Here is a 6,926-nt window from a genome sequence, read left to right as displayed (position 1 = left end):
AATGCTGCACGGGCAGTGCAGGAGGAGCAGTCTCATGGGAATACCTCCTCCCAAATGGGCATCCCTCTTCCATCACCTGTGGAGCTGTCCAGAGAGCTTAGTATCCATCCACCCACCCACCTTTGACAGAACTGATCATGAACAGGGCTCTGAGCAACCTGATCTAGTTGAAGATGTCCCTGCTCATTGGAGGGGGGTTGGACTAGATGACCTTTAAAGGTCCCTTCCAACCTGAACTATTCTATAATTTTATGACTCAGTGCCTTCTTTATTGATTATAGCCCTATAGTCTTGGATACTCCTGCATGTTGTTAGTAATGCTTTATTTCTTTCGGTTCACATCAAGAAAACCTATGTCTAAGTGCAGGGGAAATGAGCTCTAGCAGTGATACGGATAGCCTTCCACTGGTCCACATATATCCTGGCTGTGGTGTAGTGCACAGACAAATGTTGAAGACCCATCATTAATTTTTCATGGCCTATCAAGAGAGGTATGATGGAAAAAACATCTATGGAAAATGTAAGATGAGTCACAGAACATTAAACATTTTCTTTCTTGCTTTGGTAACAGATTAGGGCTATCCTGTTGCCATTTAATTCTGCCAAAAATACCAGAAGTCACTATGTTAATTATCCTTAGGATAGGTTGTCATTAGCCTAAAGGCTGAAATGATTATTTCTCTGTTTTGATACACATATATATATATATGTATGTATGTATGTATGTCAATATTTAATACCTGCCTACTGTGATTTTTGAAATATGTGATTTTTAAAAATTTGTGGATTTTATCCTCTGCTTACATAAACCGATCTTAGTAGCATGTTCCGTTTTGCTCAACACTACAGCTGAAGGTCTTACTTTTCAAAGTTGATGCAAAATATAAAATACACTGAAACTGTGAACTAAGTCTGACTATTCTATATCCCAGTTTAAAACTACTGTGTCATTTTTTCCCTGTGTACCAGCAAATAATTACTTTATGTTATAAAAATGAAAAAAAATTAGTTTTTTTCTCTTCCCTGTATTCTATTGATTAAGGTGTTGGCCCACCCTACCAAGTGAGACTAGGGATGAGTTAACTCTGAGTATTCTGTGCAGTAACACAAAGTGACAATAGACAATCACCTGAGAGGTCCAATTCAATCACGAATTTACTAAAAGCACTCAGCTGAATTACAAATTACAGCAAAAGAGTGACTTGGCAAAAGTTTGTAACTATATCATAAAACTTAACAAGACTTTAACAACAAAACTCGCAAGATACTACTCTTATGTGCCCAGAATAAATTAAACAGAGAGAAAGTGAGAGAGAGAAAAAAAGGAGAGAGATAGGTTAATATATCAGAAAAAAGGTAAGACCTCACCACTCCATTGTTCTTGATGGTGTGTGCCTAACTTGGTTAACGCCTTGCAGCACACACACACACATGCACACACACAAAAACACAAAACAGAGAGACAGACCAACAGACAGACTAACAACCTAAGTTTCTCACGTGAGGAAGTTTTATAACCCAGTCCATTTGCATGAGAGATAGGAGAGGACAGCTTGTCTCCTCCCTCTGCTTGCTCTTCATGCTAATTAAGAAGATTTTTCTAGAAATAGGAAATAGGTCAATGGTCAATAAATGGTTGCAGTACTGACCAGAAGTGAGTTGTTTTGTTGATTAGGGGTAGCTGTTGTTTTGTGGTTTCTCCTAGTAGTTGATTGTCCACCAGGTGGTCCATCTTTGATCTTCCCAATCAGACCAGGAGACCTTGACAGCAACACTGTTAATTGTCTCTGTCTCAAAAATTTATGCCTTCATTTCACAGAACCTTGGAAAAGACAGACTGCCTCCACAGCCATCTATCTTTTCAGCCCAAAGTAGCAAAAAACAGATGTTTAAGGCATAACATGGTCCTTTGTTTTACAAAAGATGAGCCATGGGGAGCGGTGCTTCAAGGCTGCCACAGATGTTCTCGCATAAAAGGGGAAGACTGCTTCAGATTCTGACATATTAAAAAGAAAATTTGAATATGTATTTTTTCTTCTCACATGAGTGCTCCAACTGTTGCTTTTTGGAGGGAATATGTGTATCCACTACCACATGGGCTGTAAAAGCCTTTATCGTTCATCAGAAATGGTATGAGAACATCCTTTAAATTGGTCATCTAAAAGAAGATATCTGGGAAGATGTCTGGTTTGGCAATCCTGCCAGAAAATATTTTTCAGTGTAGGTCCCCAAGCAATGCAGTGACAACCAGTGTAAAGTGGCAGAAGCACCTCAGTGGCAGAAAATCACACAGAACCCAAATTGCAGGATTCTGTGTCTGCAAAGTTGTGGAAGCTGGCACTACCTGAGACTTCTGCATTAAGCATCTTTTGGTATTAGACCTCTGCCTCAGAAAATGGAGAAAACTGTTACCTCCTCACCTTGCAGGGATTGTGGGGAAATAAATGCCTTTAATTTTGCATTGTCCTGAGACCAACAGATAAATAGTTTTTCATGTAGCTTTCTAGGATAAGATACTGTGTTCAGGACCCGTGAGAAAATCCTCAGTTTAAACAGATGAACAATGCAAAACAGTGGGGTGGAAAATTTACAGATGGCACAGAAATATTCTGAGGAATGAAGCCAACATTTTTAAGTATAAATCCTCAGAAGCCACACATACAGTGAAAGAAGCATCTTGTCTGAAAGAAGCTTCTCAGAAGTGTTGGCTGCACCAACACAGACTGCCCCTTCAGGTTTAATTCTAGTTTTAGGACTTAAGTGAGCATTCAAGCTTGAAAATGTTTGTCTGTTGCTATAATGCTTTAAACCAGGAGTAAAATAGGTAGAGCAGGTCATTCCATTAAATATTCAAACATAGTAGCTACTCATAGAGCCAGACTCCCAGGTATCACAATCACTTTCTATTATCTAAGGAAGGAATAGAGCTTCAAGCACTTTTACACATGGGCAACAACTGATCACTGTGGTGGGTTGATTCTGGCTGGACACCAGGTGCCAACCAAAACTGTTCTATCACTCCCCTTGTCAGCTGGACCAGGAAGACAAAATACAGTTAAATGCTCGTGAGTTGAGATAAGGACAGGGATTGCTCACCAATTAACGTCATGGGTAAAACAGACTCAACTTGGGGAAATTAATTTATTCCAATCAATGAGAAATACATTCCAATAATGAGAAATACAAAACAAATCTTAAAACACCTTCCCCACACCCATCCCTTCTTCTCAGGCTTAACTTTACTCCTGATTTTCTCTACTTCTTCCCCGTCCAGCAGGAGAGTGGGACAGGGAATGGGGGTTGTGGTCAGTTCATCACATGTTGTCTCTGCGGCTCCTTCCTCCTCAGAGGAGGACTCCTCACACTCTTCCCTGCTCCAGCCTGGGGTCCCTCCGACAGGAGACAGTCCACCATGAACTTCTCCATCATGAGTTCTTCCCATGGGCTGCAGTTCTTCACTAACTGCTCCGGTGTGGGTCCCTTTCACAGGCTGCAGTCCCTCAGGAACACACTGCTCCAGCCTGGGTCCCCAACAGGATCACAAGTCCTGTCAGTAAACCTGCTCCAGCCTGGGCTCCTCTCTCCATAAGGTCACAGGTACTGCCAGGACCCTGCTCCAGCGGGAGCTTCGCATGTGGTCACAGGCTCCTTTGGGCATCCACCTGCTACTGCATGCGTTTCTCCATGGGTGCAGGTGGATCTCTGCTTCACCATGGACCTCCATGGGCTGCACCATGGGCTGCAGGAGAATCTCTCCTCCAGCTCCTGGAGCACCTCCTGCCCTCCTTCTGTGCTGACCTTGGTGCCTGCAGAGCTGTTTCTCTCTTTCTCTTTGGCTGCAGTTGTGTGAGGCTTTTTTCCCCTTTCTTAAATACGTTATCCCAGAGGTGCTACCACCATCACTGATGGGCTCAGCCTTGGCCAGCAGTGGGTCCATCTTGCAGCTGGCTGGCATTGGCTGTGTTGGATGTGGTGGAAGCTTCTAGCAGCTTCTCACAGAAGCCACCCCTGTAGCCCTCCACTACAAAAACCTTGCCACGCAAACCCAGTACAAATATTTTGAACAAAAATTTGTCCCAGAAAAATAGCAAACATGATGGTCTGTATGAAAATCATCAAAAGACGCTATAGCAATTAGCTCTTTCTCTTCCTTTTTTTCTCTTAAGTCCCTCTCTTTAGTTCATCTTTTCCATTTTGTTCATTCAATTTTTTTTCTCTCATTTAACCTCCTTCAGAAATTGTATTCCCAAGCAAGCCTCCTATTTCTTTAATCCTCACTCAGTAACTCCTACAGTGGTGTAAGTCAGGCTTTGGAATCAGTGTACTGATATCCTCCTGTGACTGACAAGTCAATGGATCAACTGTATTCAGATTTCTGAAGGCAGTATTTCCTATCTCTGACTGACAGAATGAGCTCAGGACAGATTATTTCAACCTCCTTTCATTTTATTTCTTGCAACCCAGCCCAGATATTTTTTTTTTTTTTAACTTGACACCGTATAGAATTAAAATTTCTCATTCTTCTTCCTTTCCTCTCCCCAGTCTCTTTCCTCAACAATGTTTTCCAACCTTATCTCTTAGCTCTGTGACTTTTTCTCCTATAAGAAAAAGATCAAATTAACTTACATTATTTCTTCACTGTTTTTATTTATAGTTAAGAAATACAGCTCTCTGATGGTACAAGGAAGGACTTTTTTAGTTGAATATAGTCACGCATTTTTAGAAATTGATCACAAAGAATGATACGGTATTTCACTATCATAGTTTATGTGGTTCACAAAACAATGTTATGTACTTGAGAATATGTATCAAAACATCATTATATGTACACTATACATATACATATATATGTGTGGAAGGATGGGAAGGGTGTATGCATGTATTTGGATAAATATTATCATTTTAAAAACAAGGCTAGAAATATAAACTGGAAATCTGTCACAGAAACACATAAAGTCCCCAAATGACCGAGCTTTTACTTTCAAAAAAGCAACTGTTTTGATGAATTCCTGCTTTTACTAAAATAAAATAGAGTGGTTATTAATGTCTATCCATAAATTAATGTCTTGAAGGCTTTTTATTCTATGCAGATCATATGAGAGTACATTCTTTCTTTTTGAAAAGAAGATGAAGTTATGAATACCAAGATTATAATATTCACTAAATTTGGACCAGTTTTGCAGTTGTTGAGGGTAAATTCCATGTATTTTCAGTAGAAGTTTAACTGGAGAGTTGTAGATTCAGTCCCAGTACTTCCAGTGTCTCACCATGATAGACAGTATATTCTAGTCATAAATAAAGCCATCTAATTAAACCCATGACATTTCTTAAACCACAACATATTTGAAGGACACTGAATTTATTATGCAAAAGCATCCATTATGAACATATGATCCTTGAAATTAATTCCCAGTGTATATTTGGAGAGAGGCAATCATGTCATTGTGTGGAAATAACTAAATTTTCTAAATGTTTTATTTTCTAAATGTTCTATTTTCTATATAAAGCCCTTATCTGCATGTTTAGAATAACTATGTAAGAAAGTTATTTAAAGGAGGATGGCCAATCAACAATGCGTATTTCAGAAATGAACCAGAATACTGCTGAGTTTGGAAACCTAGAGAAGTGTCTTTTCCCCATCAAGCTTTGCCTCATTCATGATTGCTACACAACAGTGACACTCCTTTTCCTGAGCAGCAAGATAGATTTTTATGGAACATCTGGTTGAAATAGCATTTTTGTCTTTCACTGACTTAAGATGATGAAAGCATTGTATTTTCAAACTACTTATGCAGTAGTTTGAAAAAATAACTTCATTGTTTTTCTCAATCCTCTGTGGGTCTTCAGCAAGGAATTTGGACAATGGCTTTAGGAACTGCTCATATAACATAGACAGAATACGTGTTCTCTTGATGGAGGAATCCCAGGAGGAACAGCAGAGCTGACATTTGACGCATGCTGGTTATTAAACTACATCTCAGGGAGTGTACCAGAAGCGGATTTGCAGGCCATGCCTCCATTAATAAAGATGAACTTTAGTAGATACCATACTTAGCAACTCTGCTGGGAAAGTTAATTATTAAGATTATATGGAAAACAATTCCATTCACCAATAGCTTTCAAGATTACTTTCATTTTGATGTAGAATGAGAAGAAAAACAAGTGGATTTTTGTCCCAAACAAAATTCTGTTGAAACAGCTCTTTAAGTTTCAAGAACAGAAGTTGTGTGATCAGAAGAAGTAATCAGAGAACCCTGCCAGAGATCCATCATAATATTAATTTCTGCTGAAACTTCATGAAATGTACACATCCAAGAAATTTCCCAGCCTTGGCAAACCTGGATATTTCAACATCTTTCCATTTCAATGAAAGCAGTTCTTGTAATTATGTATAAAACTAACATAAACACTACAAATCTTCTCTTACAACAGTGCAACCAAATTATTAGTAACATGAGTCCTATTTTGCACTTCTAAAGGAAATTGGTTAAAATGGATAGGAGAAAAATGTAAAGGAAACCAGAGGTATTTTGTGATCATCATTCTTAATGGGTTGATTTAGATCTCTTTTATTCAAAATGCATATTTCCTTCAACGAAGGGTTTCAAAAGGCACATTTTCTCCTTTTATGCCCTTAAAACTCCACTGAAAAAGAAACTTTGATATATGAGACTGACAACAGGATTAAATAAAACAATATTTTAAAAATTATTCAAGCATAATATATTGTCGCTTTGGGCCACAGTGTTGGGATAAACCAGGGAAAGGAAGGGCATGACCACTATGTCTGAGCATGATTTCATTGAGAATTACATAAGCCAATGTCGCGAGAGAGTCTGCTGCAAAGCAGTTAGGTCTCACTCTTCTCCCTACTACTGCTCCTCTTTCTGTTTTACTAAATGCAGCATGCAAAGGAAAACCAGAGT

Source organism: Streptopelia decaocto, assembly GCF_964273445.1.
Source record: "Streptopelia decaocto genome assembly, chromosome: 3".
NCBI classification, from domain to species: domain Eukaryota; kingdom Metazoa; phylum Chordata; class Aves; order Columbiformes; family Columbidae; genus Streptopelia; species Streptopelia decaocto.
The sequence above is the reverse complement of the archived record's forward strand: the minus strand, read 5'-3'. Positions refer to the sequence as shown.